Source organism: Lissotriton vulgaris, chromosome 6 (genome assembly GCF_964263255.1).
Source record: "Lissotriton vulgaris chromosome 6, aLisVul1.2, whole genome shotgun sequence".
Taxonomy (NCBI): domain Eukaryota; kingdom Metazoa; phylum Chordata; class Amphibia; order Caudata; family Salamandridae; genus Lissotriton; species Lissotriton vulgaris.
The window spans coordinates 1,693,453,810-1,693,472,719 of record NC_141694.1 but is presented as its reverse complement, the minus strand read 5'-3'; the positions used below and the strand labels follow the sequence as shown (position 1 = coordinate 1,693,472,719).

Sequence of the window (18,910 nt, the reverse complement as noted above, 5' to 3'; positions counted from 1 at the left end):
TTGCATCGTACTTGTTTGTTCGAACCTGTGTCAGAAACAAGGGCTACGAATCGAATCCGAGAAAGCCAAATCCGATTCGGAGGCATTTGAACGACATCGTAATCAAGCCCCCATTCCCTGATTGAGCGTCAAAAAAGGATGCTCAAAACCAATAACAATGCTGCTGCAGCTTTGTTATTTTTTAGTGGGGCCTGCTTGCTGTTCCTTCATTTGCTCAAGGAGAATAGGAGCAGAGACGCGGGACCTGGCCGGCGGCAAGGTAAGTTTTTTATTTTTTGTTATATAATGTATCCGCCCGTAACCCTCCCCGAGCGATCCACCCGCGCCCCCCACCCCTGCGTGATCTCCCGTGCCTGCCACCCGCAAGCCATGCCGGCCGCCCCTGAGTGTGTGTCTGGTGAAATTACATTTTGCTGTGCTAAACACCAAGACTGTGTAGTCCTAAATTAAACTTTTGCCCCTATAACCCACTTCCAGACACTCTCTGCCCATTTATTGCACGTTTGCAGGTTCCTGCTTTCTCCTTTTGTAACAGTTTTTCTGTCTTTCTCTTCCTCCGTCTTTCAATTTTGTGTGTTTTCCTCCTCTTACAATACTATACTATTATAAATCTCATGGCTACCCATTGGGCTTCCCAGTGCTGAATGTTATGTCCACTGCATAGTACCTGCGGAGACGGCTGGTTTAATCAAACTTCTCTTGCGCTCGTAAACATCTGATGTGGAAAGATACGTGCTGGTCACCAAAAATGAGTGCTAGTGGCCTCTACTTGCAACCCCCGCCTCAAGTTAAGCACTGCCTGAACCAAAATAAAAGGTCTTTGCATACCCTAGCTTGTCAATGTTCGTAAAGCACTATCAGGGCTATGGTGGCTTTCTTTGTTGCATAAACCCTCTTTTGTTTGTGCAGAAGATACAAAAAAACGGATTAACTCCAGTTCTTGGAAAGTATGCATCTTTTCTGGGAAAATGCTGAGATTGTAAAGGCGTAAGGTGACTTAAAAACCTGCGGTCAGTGAGAGAGGTCACTGCTGTTTTTATTCAGGCTGGGAACAGCAAGTTATATGCTCTGCTTTCCATTCGGCCATCATCAGGAATTATCAGTTTGTGCCTGTTCATGTGATTCGGAGACTGACCAGTCCTTATTGTATTTTATCTTTTTCTGTAAATATTATAATATTTTTATCAAAAAGGTTTTGATCCAATTTTTAAAGAAACACAAATGTGCACAATGTACAGGAGCATTCCGAATTTCACAGTGAATAAATGAAGGGGGAGAATGCTTTAGGGGGGGTCCTTCTTGAATGACAACAAGTAACATGAGTAATGTTGATGTTGCGTTACTCTTATGATGTGAAATTTCCAAACATTATGCGATTACACCGCTCCTGTAATTTAGAGACATTTGGTGTAAAATGCCTATTTCAAGATCGTAAGAACAGTGTGTGAGTGTCCTGTTGCATATAGCGTTATTTTCTTAGTGGAAAACGCATCGTCAGGTTAATTTTTAATGCAAGCGCGCATTTTGAACTAAGAAAATAATGCTAAATGCAGGGTTGTGCTTCTTGCATAATTCTTCATACCTTTGCTGTAATTTCGCACAATTACACTACGGCAAATTACAGAAGGTATACCCGCCCCTTCTTGTCAATAAAGTGCAGCATGTGGCAATAAAATTATTTTGACTAACTGAGAAGAAATCAGGGAAGAGGTATTATATATTCCACATTTTGAAGTGGAACCTCACCCTCTTTTCGTGGTAGGCTTCCACATAGGGTCCTCCCCATGATGAGAACTGTATATAGCCTGTTCGGGTTCACCTCGCTGGGAGCTCTTATATATCATATAAATCTGTGTTAAGTATTGAGCAACTAAGAATATTTAAAATGACCTAGAGAACCCCTAATTCGGAGAATCCATTGTAAGATAAAAAAAATGAGAAATTAGTGTTTTGGAATATCAGTACTTTCCACAACCTAGCAGCAGCATCATCTTTCAGCTAAATGTTCAAGCCTGTTAGGTCACATAGCTTTCATCGGGACAAGGATCCTATGTAAGCATGGGCGGAAAATCCGTTCCGCTCACGGATTTTCGGTAAATTCGCAATCTGCGATGTTCGCGAATTTCCCGCAAAATCCGCGAGCGGAACGGATTAGGTCAAAAGTTCAAGCTGCCTTTTGTAACTCTTTTAGAATGGCGCCGGCAAGCTGCTAGAGCCATTCTAAAATAGTTACAAAAGTCAGCTTCAACAGGAAGCTCTAATAGATAAAGTAAAGCAGGTGCTGCTCAAATTCAGTTACACAATCATTAATCACACCAAACTTGGGGTGATTAATGATTGTGTAACTTAATTTGACCTTCAACTCGAGCACCTGCTTTACTTTATCTATTAGTGCTTCCCGTTGAAGCTATTTGTAGCTATTTTAGAATGGCGCTGGCAGCTTGCCGGCGCCATTCTAAGTGGGGATGAGGGCAGAAGGGCACAAAAGTGGGACAGAGGGCAGAAGGGGACAAAAAATGAGTGGGGCAGAGGGCAGAAGGGCACAGAAACGAGTGGTACAGAGGGCAGGTGGGCATAAAAAACGAGAGGATGGCAGTGATTAAATAGGCAAAAAAAAAACCCGCGAACGCGCAAACGCCCCGCGAGCACCCAAAGCGACCCGCGAACACGCAAAAATAAAAAAATTCGCAAATTTTGCAGATTGCGAATTCGCAAATCCGCAAATTCGCGGATTGCGAATTCGCAAAATTCGCCCATGCTTAATCCTATGCCCTATCTCTATTATAGTGTGGAGTGGTGTTAAATAAACAAATAAATACCCTTGTTTATCAGATTGAATGTCTTCCCTGAGAGCTATCAGATTCATAGCATTTAATTATTAGTGTGGCTCTTGAATGGCATGAGCTTTGAAAACAGTAGAACTCAGACATTACCACTCAGATGGAAGCACCTGAGTAAAATACTCAACCGCACTCAGTGAAAAACACTTCTATGTGAGATAACTCGTATTAGATATCAGGGCAGAAGTAATCTAACTCTACTGCATAATGAAAACTTGACTCAGTGACTTCCCACAAAACTTCATGGATTCCCTCCTCCGACCTGCTTACTCAATCCTAAGATTAGGGAGAGGATGCAAAATAGACTTCGAGTAGCAATAGTTTTCATAGATTCTTTCGGGTATCAACAGTCTTGTTCATCTTGCTATGACTCATTTGAAAACATGAAAACGGCTCTGACAGCTAATCTCATTTTAACTATCTACCTTCACACAATCTACCAACCTCTCCTATATATATTTTGGAACATTTCTCCAAAAATGTTGTCATCAACCAAACAGTGGTGGCGCGTCCATTAGAGTGCTGGGGCGTTGCCCCACAAGCCGCCTGCAGCTCCCTCGGCGTCTGTGAACTTAAGTAAACTGACTCAGTTTACTTAGTTCAGAGACGCAAGGGAGAACTGACAATCATGTCAGTCAGCATGACTTGAGACCACCCACCCCCTTCAGAGTCTGAAGGGGGCGGTCCTGCGTCATGTCGACTGAGATGCAGTGTCAGAGTGAAGACCAGGGGCAGGCAGCAGCACAAGTGCGCATGACTGGTGAAGGTCGGCACATTTTTCCGCCCTGCCCAGTAATGAACACTAGTGTCTGCTCTGGCTGGCGCATGCCCATTAGGTGAGCGAGGGTTGAACAAAGGCGCTCAACCCTCTGTTTCCTAATGGGCAGGCGGACGGCGAGTACCCCTGCTCTAAGCCAATCCCTGCGCAGTGTCAGTATTGGCTGACGGCGGGGTTGCCACTCCAGTGAAGGTGCCAGGGGTCCAGCCGAGGCGGCACAGTCTGGCGGTCCGGTAAGTTTTCTTTCTTTCTTTTATTTTAATTCCCCGGCCCCCACCCCCGTGCAACCCCCCCCAGTATTGTGATGTTAGCCACGACTGGAAAAAAAGTCTGTTTCAGAACAGAAGCTTTATGAGGTTTTCTTTTCCTGTGTTTAAAGAAGACAAAATTGAAAGTGATCAAATTGTTCTGAGTTTTCCAATCAGAGCTCATGTAAATCTAACAGGAAGATGTGTCACAGGATCCTTGTATATTACGGTTCAGTGTGGTGAATTAATTCATGATGTGATATTTAATATTTCACTATCAGTAGAGAGCACAGGAGGAAGCTTCCGGTGTGATTTTACCACACCCCTCGTGGGCTCCCCTGAAGCAAGTAGCAGTTGGCAGGGCCCTGTATGCACACAAGTTTTCATGTTTGTAGTAGTGATTGTCAGCAACAGAGGGCGGGCTCAACATCATGATACATGTACCAGTTTATACCCAGAAAGAAGGCGAACGGGAGTCACAAACAACGAGAAGTTTCCGGTGTAAAGTAACTATAACCCGGTCCCGGCCCAATATATGTCACACACCCCAAGACCCTGTAACTGGACCTAGAGCAGTCTTCGTCCGTCTCATGCTTAGAGATGTATTTGCACTTTCAACTAAAGGGAAAGTGATGCAACACAAGCATCACTTTTTCTTAATTCCATCAGGAGTGCACCCAGGGGCGCGTGCTTTCACAGGTGGCTCTGTGGCGCAGTGGATGGATAGCGCGTTGGACTTCTAGGCTGGCAGTGAAGGCATTCAAAGGTTGTGGGTTCGAGTCCCACCAGAGTTATTTTGATACAAAGTGCTCCGAATTATGACAGAAATGTTAATTCATACTTCAGGGTGCGGAATTAGTTAGTTGCAGGGGCCTTTGGCAATGTATGCCCATGAAGTCGCACATCGCCGAGGAGGCTGTGTTTCTTTTTCTAATCTCTCGGTGCGCATTAAGAGAGAGAGAGGCTGCATTGCTTGCTTTGAAACGAGCTGGCACCTTCGATCGTCATAGTGCTTTCTAAAGTTTGTATCCTCACATGGTGAGCTGTTTAGAAGCTTAGGATTTTTTCGTTGTGATGGGCAGGACCCTCTAAGTGGCACGGGCACCTTTTCGGCTGTGGCTGTGTGCGCCGAGGAGCTGGGTATCAGAGAGAAGGTAAAGACACAATGCACAATGCTGTGCTTTTTACATGACGTTTCTGTGGAGTGGGGGAGGGTTCTTTGTACCTTACTCTATGGTGCATCATGGCTTAGGTGGAGGTGGGTTTTAGCTTGGGGCACAATGAAGAAACTTTGGTGAGTTTGGTCAAACTTCCTGTCTTGGCCGCAAGTATGGCAGCAGCATGAGCTGTGGGCCCTCCGCTGTGTCTTGCCCCCTGCAAATTGGTTCAGGGTGTGTCATTTCACATGGCGAGGCCCCCGCGGCAGGAGAGAAAGGTTGGTGTGATTCGCCCTCTGTGGCTTCTCGCTGAAGTCTGCGTCAGAAGCTCTCCTGCAGAGTCCCAGGGCGATTGCACTTCAAAACCTCTGGGCGTTTATTCTTAAATGCATGATTTCCAAGAATCTTTCAAGCAGTCAGCTGCGGACAGTATTGTGTGATGTTCTGTGCATTATGACGTTAGATGTATTATCTTAACAAGCAACCTGGTGGAGGATGCTGTTGTGTTCTGTGCTGCACTGTACTGTATGTTACTGTGGCGGTGGGTGACAGAAGCCACATAGCTCATTGCCTTGTTTTTAGGTCTCGCCTATGCAGCGCGCATGCGCTGTATAGGAAAGTGACCTTTAGCCATCGGTTCCCTTTTTCGCCCAAAAACGTGCACATGTTCCATTGCCTTCAATGGCAACGCGTGCACGTTTGGGGATTCCCTTGCGGGAACGAGCAGCTGGCGCCATATGTTCTCAATTATCGTGCCTTGCTGCTCGCTCCCACATGGGAATCTCGCAGGGCCTCTCCTCTCTCCCCTCGCCCTGCTGCTGTGCGCGCTTCTTTTAATTACTATTGGGTTAGAGATCCGGTCCTCTTACTCTCTGCCTTAGGGTACCTGCTTTTCCATTTCAAGCGCTGAGTAGAACAAACCTCTTCTATGCTATTAAGAAAGGACAAACTGAAAACACTGTGCACGAAGTACAGGAAACTCCTGGTAGAAAGTGGAAATTAACCTGGTACGTACTTCGAAAGAGCACTTCGACACCTCGTAGTAAGAGCAATATAAATGGAATTACAATTACTAAATTCAACATAATATGCTAGCCATCAGTTTCCTAGAAAAAAAGAGTAACCACAAAGGGCTCATCAAAATGTCGAGTAGATCAAAGTTAAACTAAAAAACACAAAGAGTTGAAATGAATACCTGTGAAAGCATCACAGTAAAACTTTGAACCTTGAAAGTTTTCGCCGACTTCCACCACAGCTTTACCAGTGAATACTCATTACTCATTGCTCTTCTTGGAATGCACGAACCATGCCCATTTATTTGGCGCATGCGCAAATAATGCAGGCCCATGCCTGTGACTCAGCACGCGCTCTGAGCCTCTTCGGCCTCCTCAGTTAGTCTTGCCTGTTCTTTTTCATGACTTGGCGGTCTGGCAGGAGGGGTGCGTCACCCAGACGAAGTAGCAAGTATCTTTATCTTAAGCCTTGTTATGCACCATGACTCATGTTTCTTTAGTGTGGACAACCTGACCCTGTGCTCGCGTCCATTTCATCACAACATGACAACGAAATGGTTCAGTTGGAGGGTGTTGTCTAAAATGTGGACGCACATCCGCCCATTTTGTTTATTTATGAATGGTTTGTGACTGTATGCAGGGGTTTAAGAGGGCTGGGTCCTGCCAGTGCTCAGCACGGCAGTTCTATCAAGCAGGTGCTGAGACGTGTACCTATCAGGCTCTCCATTGTGGCCCTCAGGGTTAAAAAAATAAAAATCTTATCTCTGTAGCAGTAACACCCTTCACTATCTTTGAGCTAACTTGAAAGAGACTCTGAAGCATTTTCAGTATTCTATACAACGAAGCAATAGTTGTTTCTTATTTATCGTATACAACAAACCACCATTGGCAAAGCCATTAGCCATGACTTGTTGCAGGTGTAATGTAACTTGCTATAGTGTATATCTGTATGCAATGACAGAGGCAGCAAAATACCAGTTGAGTGGCACACTTTGCTTAGCACAGATTTTTACCTTACGTGTTTTTAAGCCACGCCCTTAATTACATCGCCCACTCCCCTTTGAGAGACCCTCTCGTTATATTCAATCTCTGGTCAGCTAGTCTTGTGTCTCCAGAGAATACACATTCATATACAGTGTCATGGAGCTTAATCTGTGGCAGATCTCCTTCAGGTTCATGAGGAAGAACCTTTGGTTCAACATCAGCTCAGGGAATAATCTTCTTACGGAGAGTCCGGGAACGTGGCTGTAATAAATGCTACTTGTGTTCAAATAAATCATCCTGAGCTACTATTATTATTAGAGTTCTAGTAGTGACGACATTAGACAGGATTATGTTAGTGCCCCCTACGCAAGAATACAGGCAGCAGACACCTTAGTGAATCAGGCAGGGTTGCCAGAAGAATTGTAAACAAGCATTGGCATAGCCAAATAGGTCTCGCCTTTGGGACCTTATAAGTGTTGTTATCCAGCACACTAACCTTGGTGCAACAACATCAAGTGTTGCATGGCTAAACACTTATAAGGTCCCAAAGGCGAGACCTATTGACTATGCCAATGCTTGTTTTGTCTGGAGGTTCCAAGCCAGAGCATATCTACCTCTAGTAGTTTTGCTATAATTTGGGATAGACTGCATGTTCCAGAATGCAAAGAATGCTGGCTAAGGATCTATCACACGACATAACTACCTGAGAGACTGCATTATAGGTGTGTATGAATACCCAAATCTCATTCACCTCTGCCTGATGCATGTAAATCATCAAATAATGTTTTTTGTAAACATTCTTGTATTTCTAGTTACTGATTTTTTTTTATCCATATGCAATGTGAGTTGCTGTACGTACATGATGTAATTTCTGACGCAAATTCTTTGTGGTTTTGAGGCTTCTACCATTGTGGCATGCGTCATGGCTGTGTAGTTACAATTACTGTGGAATTTTAGGCACTTTGCTGTTTTGGTTGGAACCGTACTGTGCACCATTGTTAGGATATGTCCTCGATTGTGTGGTTGTGTGTGTCTGTGGATTTGAGTTTTGCGGACATGTGTATGCATTTAGATGTGCTTGAATCTGCAATTGTGTGTGTTATCTGTTTGTGTGCTAGCGCAACTCTGTATGTTTCCTTCTGTAGGTGCATGTTGTCTGTTCTTTGCCCCTCATCATAGCTGAGAGGATGAGTGCACTTCTTTGACATTATAGAAGAATTGCTTTATTAACCTTATTGCTTTCTCAATTTGCTTGCAAATGTACCATTTTCACACTTTTTCTTCAAAAGTTTACCAAGGGAGAACCCCCCTCAAACTCCCATAATGGCAGTCGGGCTTGGTTGCTCACCATAAGGCACGCATGCCGAACTTTTACGCCCCTCCACTTTCAAATCTCACCAGCCACCACTGCAACCAAATGCTCTTCCCTAATAACATTTACATAGAAGTCTTTAGCATTGGAAGGGAGAACCACCATTCGAACATCTTCAGAGATCTAGACAATCTAATGAGATTATACAATCTCTGTAAAATATCTGAACACTCAATGCACAACAAAAGAAAAATCCACAACCTACTTTTTACATCTATGGAGGGCTACATCTACCTCCCTTCCCACCCACCCTGTCAAATTGGACTGGATCGACTATTTCCTCATTCAGTTCAGCTTCCCAGTGGTGAAGCTCACTCACAATAACCTCCCAACTCCAAACTCTGGGTGCAACATCACAAACTTTTCTCCATTGAGACCTTAAACAAACACCTTCTACCTATGGTCAACAGGATCAATCAAAATAACCATAGCGATCATATCTGTGCCCACTATAAGACATTTATAGACAATTTAGCCAACGATGTATTCCCAGTAAAACTAAAACTCTGAAACACACCTCCAGCAACCCATGTCATAATTAAGTCTTACACACATGCAAAGGGAAATCAAAACGTCAGCAAGACTATAGCAAAAAGAGATATCAGTCAAGTCTAAATACAAGATGAAAAAGGAAAGAAGGATATACAAAATAGAAGATAACTTTCTTTCCGGACCTATTATTTTATTCTCTGAACCTCTCTGGTACCTTATTCAACCTTGTTAGAAAAAGCTTGAAAGCCTGCATTAGTATAATTCCTTTACTCTTCACTTTGAAATACAACAATTGTTTGCATACTTTTTTCTTTAACACAATTTAAATTGGACTTCTCTGGTATACCCTTCCTTCCACCAGTCTTTACCTCAAAAACAACATGTTCATCTGAGTCTTCCCAGATGCTCAATTCCGAAGACCTATTCAAAATAATCTGCACAGTGTAATGTACCCCATATTCCAGACATCCAATCCCAGCTAAAATAGTCACAGGAAACCTATGTATATTTGCACCTATCTAGCTCATAGTAATCATTGTTTCTCTAGCCCAGAGCCTGCTCCTCAACAACCGAAAACTGGGCCAGATAACACCTTTTCTTAAAAAAATCAAAGCCGACCATTACATTGGGAAAATGTCGGACCCATTAGAAACCTCCCCTCGCCAGGCAAAGTCATTGAAAAATGAGTCACACTCCCACTAAACAATCACATCAGTGACAATGAACTTCTCTCCATTATCCAGTTTGGATTCATGGAAGGCTATAGCACTCAAACAGCAACCCTGAAGATACTAGATGACATGTACTAATCCTTTATGAAGGAGATGCTCTGCCTACTTGTCCAATTAGGGCTATCAGCAGCGTTTGACACAGTGTACACCAGTCTTAAACGTAAGACCCTCGAATTCAGCATGAGTTTCAAGGTATCGGGTATATGCTGGTTCCACTCCTTCCTGGATGGTCAATCCAAGCTTTTAATACTGGAATACTTTGCATCTGCAACAACAAGGTTCCACACTCTTCCCAATCCTATTCAATTTTTGCAGGGAACTACTTGAATTTCTCCTGAAGACCATGAACACTCAGCTTCACCAGCAGGCAGATGACAGTCTTACATGAATGGTAATTGGTCCAAGATGGACACACCTTACATATTGACCTGAAATCAATTCATGACTGGATGGACTCGCACTATCTGAAACTAAATCCATACAAAACAAATTCCTCTTTATTTCTCAAAATCATCTGCCAAAACTGACCGAAATCTTCTCTTGGAACTATCTTTGTTGGAACATAATCCATCGCACAATAACTCAGTGAAATCCTGAGGTTTCACCCTAAACCCATCTCTATCATTAAGTCAGTAAAGTAAGTGACGTTTTTCTAAAGCATGCGATTACCGACGTGTCTTGACGTTTGCGAAACCTCCTGAACTAATTGAACATTACAAAGTCCTGCTATAAAAAAGAGACAAAAATCCATGTCTTTATCCATTTCCTGAAAGAGAGAAGCTTTGATTCTGATCTAATGGACAGGGGTCCAGAATTCCAAAAGTGTACAGGCCAAAACCGTAAAACATCTACCTCCCCATCTAGTCCTCTTTATTTTGTGGTAGCCACCAGTTTGGATTAGGAAAATCGTGGAAGATACCACTGGAAGATTTCTTGAAAATATAAAAGGCCAGTGCCATTCAGGGCTTTATGTACAGTACAAAGAGCCTTAAATTGTACCCGTTCAGATAAGTGAACCAGATCGCAAATCTTCTTGGTGATGGATCCTGGGAACCTTCAAAAGAACACAGCAGAAGCATTTTGCAGGGATTGGAGCTTAGACTGAAAGCGTTTGTTAATGCCAAATATAGAGTTATACTATAATCCAACCTTGATAGGATGTGTGTACTCTGACCATTTTCTGCAACTCGAAGGCAATAAAAAAAAGATCTCTTTTAACAACTTGATTAAATCGAAACAGGAAGATGTAATATGATTGATCTGATCTGAGAAGCTCAACTACTCATCAAATAGAATCCCCCCTGGTTTTATACCTTCCGGGGAAAAACAAAACTTACAACGACGGCAGAACTATGCGCTGCCTTTGCAACACAGTTGGAACAACAAATGCATCTTAACCACACATTCCTTTACCTTTAAGTCGTTACAACAAAATGCCTTCGATAAACACCGGACTTTAAAGTCCAACACTTTCCCTACTGTTGGGCAGACTGGTGTTGAAATAGTAAATTATACTGTTTCAATGTCCAGCTCTTTCCCGAAGGCAAGTCGTTGTAAATACTTGCGGGGGAAGGAATGTGTGGTAAGCCTGCATTTGTTCTGGCTGAGATGCCTCTAGGCCCATAGGAATGAATGGAAAGACATTCCTTAATTGTGACTTACATTTTGCAAGTCGCAATTAAGGAATGTTTAGAAATCACTATTTTTTTGTGATTTCTACATGCATAGGCTTTTGCGATTCCTTAATTGCAATTCCTTAAAAATCGCAATTAAGGAATCGCAAAAGTCTACCTTGATTAACCCTGGGCGGAGTTGGCGGAGTGGGGCTTCGCGGAGCTACGCGAAGTGGGCGAGAAACTACGCCCACCTCCGCACTCCGCGTAGCCCCACTACGCAAACACCACTGGCCGCCAGCCCCGCCACCCGCCCTCCCTAAATACTTTCAATTAAAGGAGTCAAATAATTAAAACGCACTTACCTTGCCCGCCGCTGCCCGCCGCGTCCCCGGGGCTCGCTATCTTCCTTCTGTCTTCCGTCTTCTTTACTAATGCGCATGCGCGGCCGCCGCGCATGCGCATTAGTAAAGAAGACGGAAGATAGCGAGCCCCGGGGACGCGACGGGCAGCGGCGGGCAAGGTAAGTGCGTTTTCATTATTTGACTCCTTTAATTGAAAGTATTTAGGGAGGGCGGGAGGGAGGCGGGTGGCGGCCAGCTACGCTCCGTCTGCGGAGCGTGCGTAGTGCCGCCTGGCTCCGCCCGCTCCGCAAAATGCGGAGTAGGCGGCACTACGGACACTCCGTGCACGGAGCGTAGCTGGCAGCCCACCCTTAACCTTGATGCATGTACCTGATAGTCACCCTGTGCCTAACAAATGAAAGTGACCTTTTGTAATGTGACTGCTGCTCATGTGAAGCACTCCAGTATCTTCGGGTCGAGTTCCTGCTATATAAAACTGCAAAAAACAATTGTTGCCAAAGCTGTTTTTAATTTCAAGTCCGGCCTTTACCACATATTACCCTAATGGGAGCATTTGATGAAACGGACATGAATTCCTAAAGAAATGCCATAGATTATGGAAAAACCCCAGTATGGAGTTGTTCGGGATGAGTCTAGATTCACGCCAAAATAGCAGCCTTTGGGCTGAGTGTAGATGTGCCAAATTTGTTACTCAGGGCCACAAACATTTCTCAAATTGGCAGCATTGGGGAGCAGTGGTGAACCCCTTAAATGGCAGAATTTATCTGGGCAAGGCACCTGTTGGAAAGAGCACGGTCTGTGGCAGTGGAAATATCTGTTAGATGTGGGGGGTTTTACAATCGGAGTGGCTTGGCCCCCCAAAAATGTATTTGATCCTTGGGATTGGAGCCCTCTACTTTCATCCACTTCTCTGAGCTACCCAAGATCTTTATAATGTTTCCCACGGGGATCTCAAACACGTAATTGCTTTAATATGAGCTTTGCCCCATTAATAGCTTTTCCGCAAAACATATGTAAGAATCTCAGAATATGTCAAGACTAGGTAAGCAAAAAATCATGAAATCTTTGCAAGTGTTGCTTAACGCTATTGGCTCCATGGTCTCAATTATGAGTGGATCAGTGTTTTTTGACCCTGTGCAATCTCCAGTTTCGGCAGGATTAATAATTCCGAGTTTTGCGGTATTTACCTACCCAGTTCCATAAAGCATAAGTGACCCGAGGTCGCAACAGGCGTTTGAGTCCGCTTTCCGAGCTTCTGGGACACTTTGGTATTACAGAAGGGGCTACAGAGGGTTGTGCTACCCCCTTGTAATACCGATAGTACTGGTGCACATAAAGCTCCAATGCTATCTTCGGAGGGCGTTTCCTCAATTGCATGGGGGCATGCCCATCAAATAAGGGAATCCCTTTGCCTCTGCACCCGCGCCGTATTACGGACGCAGGCGCAGAGGCAAAGAAGCTCTCAGCAGGACCACTGACAGTGAGCCATCTAAAAGGTGATTCAAATTCGGTGCGCCCCTTAATGGCAGTCCTCTGGAGGGGGGGTCCCATAGACCGCCCAGACATCCCCTTGCAGGCGGGTGCAGTCCCTGACTGCACCCGCCCGCCTGGGCAATGCAAGTTTGCGGCTGTCCTGGGGTAGCGCATTCCATTTAAAAGGGTGCACTTTCCCTTTTGGTGCGTGGCGCACCTGTTTACAGGTGCACCGGGCGCAAACAGGGAAAGTGCACCCTTTACATAATAGGGCCCTAGGTAATTATCGGGTGTGATAAAGTCCTCACGCTTCACTAAATTTCAGCGGGCGAAACCTGCAGAAATGTAAAAAGGAATGCTGTACAATCCTCACCACGACATGCAGATTTTGTGCAGTAATCTCATATTAATTATCGCATGCTACCTGGGGCAATCGTGATCAGGCCCTATGTGTTTAAATTATCAAATGTATTAAATCCACAAGCAAAAACATGTCTGGATCGAGGCAAATAAATAGATGTGGCCAGCCGCTTTTGCTTTTAAGACTTCTTTTTCTGAGCCACTGTGGCATTGTCTGCTAGCTGCGCCGCTGCAGGATGGAGAGCAGGGGATGGGAGGTTTAACAGCCTCCCCATCTATTTGTGAGGATAATCAGCAATCTCTGATTACATCCAAAGTTCATAAATGTTAAATAACCTATCAGCGTCTGGTTGTTGTAAATTATGTAAAGGAGCGGTGCTGGGAATATTAACAAAGTAAAACCTTGTTCTTAAGTGGACATGAAAATGCATTATGGCAGCTTGTCATTGGACTCGTGGTAACTTTGACACCAAATAAGAAAACTGCCATCTGCACTTAGCCTAGATTGGTTCACGTGTGCTTTTACTGTGCCATTTATTTGGACAGAAATTTATGAAGCCAGGATCTAAGCAAGTCGTGTGGTTTCCCAAGACATGGCATGCCCATCCCTTCTCAGACACTTTAGACACGGGAAGAACAGTTAAGCAGTCTGCGGTTCAGACGGGCTTCAGGGGCTGCAGACCACATTTTACAACCGGGTTTCTGAAAAGTGGTGGGTCGGGACCCCGTTGGGGTCACGGAAAGGTCAAAGTCGTGGAGTCGGTTGCTCGCAGGCACGTGCTGTTATTTTCTGATTAGAGATTGTGGAGCTGCAAATAAAACGTGTTGCATGAGTAGCATCTTATTTTTATTTTCGCACTTGGGGCCAGATTCATCAATCAAAAATCCGCTCGCAATCTGGCCCTTTGCGAGCAATATTTTTGCATTTGAGATGCATCACTCCAAATGCAAAAATCGCAATTTTAGAAATCGCTAAATTGCGCTTATTTGCATTTAAGGAATCTCAATTTGAGATTCTTTAAATGCAATGCATGAAATTTTTTAAAATAGCGAATTCGCTAATAAGGCACGCAAATTACCATGAAGTACAACTTCATGGTAAGTTGCAAAAACTTTAAAAAATGCACTAAAGTGCATTTTTCAAAGTTTCATGTTGCGCACACACATGCCCTAAGGGCATGTGTGTGCACGACATATGTGCAAATATCAATTTCAGGGGTGCAACAGGGTGTCCTTTAGACACCCCTGCACCCTTGAAATCTCAATCTCGCTAATTGCGATTCGTAAATTGAGATTGTCTTCCATGTCATTCCTATGGGCCTCTAGGCCCATAGGAATGAATGGGGGGGTATTCCTTAATTGCGACTCACAATTTGCGAGTCGCAATTAAGGAATTCTAAGAAATCGCTATTTTTTAAGTGATTTCTTGATGCATTCCATTTTGCAATTCAATAATAGCGAATCAGTATTTTTCGCTATTAAGGAATCGCAAATTGGGTTGTTGATGCATCTGGGGGATAGTCTCCTTAGGAACAGTATTTGCTGTAATCCTTGATTGGGAACGCATGCCTTAGTAAGTATACATTGTATTGGGAATAACAGGAATGGAGGAACAAGTATTGTGTCAAACGTTTCCACGTATAACACAACACTGACACACAGACCATAGGCTAAACAAGCAATAGCAGGTATGACAGTGGAGTGGGCTGACAGACACATCCTTTTGTGATCTAGGTGTCACGAATTTCATCTTTGCTGCTGCAAAGCCAACTCGGCCGCCCATCCTTCTGAGGCTGGGTCACTAAGTACGTTCAGGTTACATAATAGTACTTATTTGCATTGCTGAGAATTGGAAGACGTGTGATGTAAATAAGGTTAATTTCATTAATAAAGGTGGCATAAAAGGTTTCTTGGCACTATTGACATATAATATATGTCTTTCATTGGCCAACTCAGTGGTACTCATTTTATCAACCTCTGAAAGCTGAAAGGCTGAGGATAAACATGAGGCCAATTATTGATCTCAGCTGTGGCTGTATCAGTCCTCTGAGTCACCACAGCTGACAAGATGCTGTTTGAAGTCTTTGTTACCAGTCAGAAAATGGGATGGACTGGCCATTGACCCAAGCAACCTAACGCCAAGCCAGCCGGGTGCATTAAAGGATTTAGGACTGGCCTCCTGCTGCGTCAGGGCCATTGCACTGCAGCTTCTCAGATCTCACAATGTCAATGGTTTTCCAAGTCTGTATTGTGCAGAACACCTTCTTTTCCTGAATCTCCTTCCTAAAGCGGTAGCACATACTTTGATTTGTCAGCATATTGTAGATGTAAACACAGACAGTCCAATGTTTCCAGAGTGAAAATGAAGCGTATGCATAGCAGGTTCATCAATACGCGTGCTCTCAAAATAGCTGAGATTGAATAATTATTTATAGTGCCCTAATGCTATTCAATGCAGACTTTAGCTCGACACTGTTTTTCTTCTTGATTGAAGGAAAATAGAGGGGGCGTCCCTAAAACCAGTATGCATACAGAAAAAACAGGTAACTGTAGACAAAATACCAACGAAACTTCTTACTTTTGTGAGAGAAAAACAAGACAGTAAAACCGCTGCTGTAGCAAGACAGAAAATCCACGTAAGACGTAGACGATTAGCAATAGAAATTCAAGGTACAAAGGATAGACGAAATTAAGGAGTAAAGATGTAGAAAATTGCATTGCTAATTGAGGGGGGTGAAACCCAGCTTAAGTAACAACCACAATTCTTGTCAGGGTGAAACACCAGCAAACCCAAATTTAAGCTGTGCGAAGTTCTTTGGTAGCTGGGCACTAACGCAGTCAGGCTTAACTTAGAATCAATGTGCAAAGTATTTATGAAGCACAAAAATTGTATTAAAGTGAAACCACAACACAATATGAATCCTACACCAATTTAGAAAGATAAAGTAATATATAATACATTATTTGACCCCAAATGATAATAAATAGAACTGGACATATTCAAATTTTAAGGTTTAGGTATAAATAGTGCTTAAAAGCACAAAGTACCAAATGTATTTATCTGATCGCGCCATACCAGGACAAAGTCACATGTTGAGGCTGAACATGATGGAGCACCGGTCGGATACAGGGGTCAAGTTAGGCCCAAGGAACAAATTGCCTCTAATCCTGGTTGAGTAGCATTGAGAGTGCCCCATCAAGAATGCGTTGCACAGTGGCAGTTCAGAGGAGCTGTGGGCTACGATGCAGGGTCCTGCCTCAGGGATGTGTCGTGCAGTGGTGATTACGATGTTGAGATGCGGTGCTGCATCAATTCTGCCCAAAAGAAAACTGCTGGGCTGGCAGAGCACCTTCAGACCCACTTGTAAGGGGCCAGGACAGGGTTTGTACCACTAGGGGGGCATAACTCACAGTAGGGATACTACAGGTGCATGGTTCAAGAAGGTTGGAGCATTCTCTGTCCCGCAAGCTCAAAACAGGAAGCCATTCAACTAGCTATTGAAGTCACTCTGGTGTTCCTGGGTTCAAAATGGGGGTCCAGTCCTTTACACTGAGGCAGCAAAGCTGCAGAGTAGCAGTCCTTCTTGCAGCAGAGCAACACAACAGCCCTTCTTCTGAGTCTTCCACAGGTCCAGATGTGTACTGAAAAGTTGGGTCTGAGGGTTCACTATTTATCCTTGGTGCCAGCTTTGAAGTAGGAGAAGTTTCTATGGGTTTCTGCCCCTCAATAGTGTTTTTAAATTATGTCCTCTCTCCTCTGGCTCCACCTAAAAGACTAGTGTGACACTCCTTTGTGAGTTTGCTGAGGTAGTGCCTTTCTGATGTGCAATTGTGGTAGGTGACATCTCTGCCCCCCATAAAGTCAGAGATGGTGCATCCTGGCATCACCTAATCCCCCTTTGTCTCACTGTCTGAGAGAAATACACAAAGACCCTCTGAAAGCTGCACCTAGTCATTTGATCCATGGTAGAGACTGTAGGCATCAAATAGATGGGACAAGAACATGCCAACTTTCTAAAAATGTAACAAAGAAACAATGTCTCAACAGGTCATATTCAAAGGCAATTCTTAACGAGTATGCATAACATTTGCAAGAAAAGGAGTCCAAACAGGGAGGCAAGAATGATTTGTGCAATAATTGTTGAGAGCAGTTTATATTTATACAATAAATATAAGGTAGTAGCACTCTATTACATTAACTGATCATGTAACCCGTGCAACTTGGGCACATTTGTGCTCGTGGAAAAAGTGAACGCGCAAAATAATCAATCAGTCACATAATTTGCAGAGCGCGCTACTCACCCGTTAGGGTCTCAAGGCGCTGGGAGGGAGGGGAGTCGCTACTGCTCGAACAGCCAGGTCTTGAGTTGTTTCCTGAAGGAGAGGTGGTCCTGGGTCAGCCGTAGGGGGGTGGGGAGGGAGTTCCATGTCTTGGCCGCCAGGTAGGAGAAGGATCTTCCTCCGGCGGTGGCTTTGCAAATTCGTGGGATGGCGGCGAGAGCGAGGCTGGCGGATTGGAGCTGGCGGGTGGGTGTGTAGAATGTGAGGCGGCTGTTAAGGTATTTGGGGCCCATGTCGTGGAGAGCCTTGTGTGCGTGGGTGAGGAGACTGAACGTGATCCTCTTGCTGATGGGGAGCCAGTGCAGGTCTTTCAGATGGGCAGAGATGTGGCTGTGACAGGGGATGTCTAGGATGAGTCGTGCAGAGGCATTCTGTATGCACTGGAGTCTTTTCTGGAGTTTGGCTGTGGTTCCAGCATAGAGGGTGTTCCCGTAGTCCAGTCGGCTGGTGACAAAGGCCTGGGTGACCGTCTTCCTGGTGTCGGTGGGGATCCACCGGAAGATCTTTCGGAGCATGCGCAGGGTGCTGAAACAGGATGACGAGACAGCGTTGACTTGCTTGGTCATCGTGAGGGATGAGTCCAGGATGAAGTCAGGTTGCGTGCATGGTCCATGGACTTGGGGGCGGAGCCCAGCGCAGAGGGCCACCAGGAGTCGTCCCAGGCAGAGGGGAATGGTCCCAGGATGAGGACTTCCGTCTTGTCTGAGTTCAGTTTCAGACGGCTGAGCTGCATCCATTTCGCGACGTCTTTCATTCCTTACTGGAGGCTGGCTCTGGCAGTGGCGGGTCGTTGGTGAGAACCAGAGAAATAACGGCACAAAGTGAACAAAGAAATCAATATATATATACAAACAATAAAAAATGGCCCAAATTCATTGTGTGACAATATGGGATGAGTATATAGATTCAGTCAGGGACCATGTGGTAGAGGTGCGCCGAACAATTGCGTTAGGGGGTCTTCGGCGTTTCGACCTGATAACATTTCAGATCATCATCAGACCGGGTTACAGTTTATTTAGCGTGGTACGGAGAGAATGAGAGGAAATGAAGTCAGAGAGTTTAAAGGCAGTGTAGCCGTAAAGGGGGAAGGCAAGGGGAGAAAAGGTACCTGAATGGATCAATGAAGATGGGCTGTAGCGAAAA

General features: G+C 44.5%; 1 protein-coding gene and 1 non-coding gene across 2 annotated transcripts in view; both read left to right on the top strand.

The window, feature by feature from the left end:
- USH2A (usherin) overlaps positions 1 to 18,910 on the top strand; it is a 2,319,650-nt gene that overhangs the window by 1,870,634 nt on the left and 430,106 nt on the right. The window lies entirely within an intron of this gene.
- On the top strand, positions 4,568 to 4,660 carry TRNAR-UCU (transfer RNA arginine (anticodon UCU)). The gene is given in 2 exon segments: positions 4,568 to 4,608; positions 4,625 to 4,660. It is a non-coding gene; the product is annotated as a tRNA-Arg (tRNA).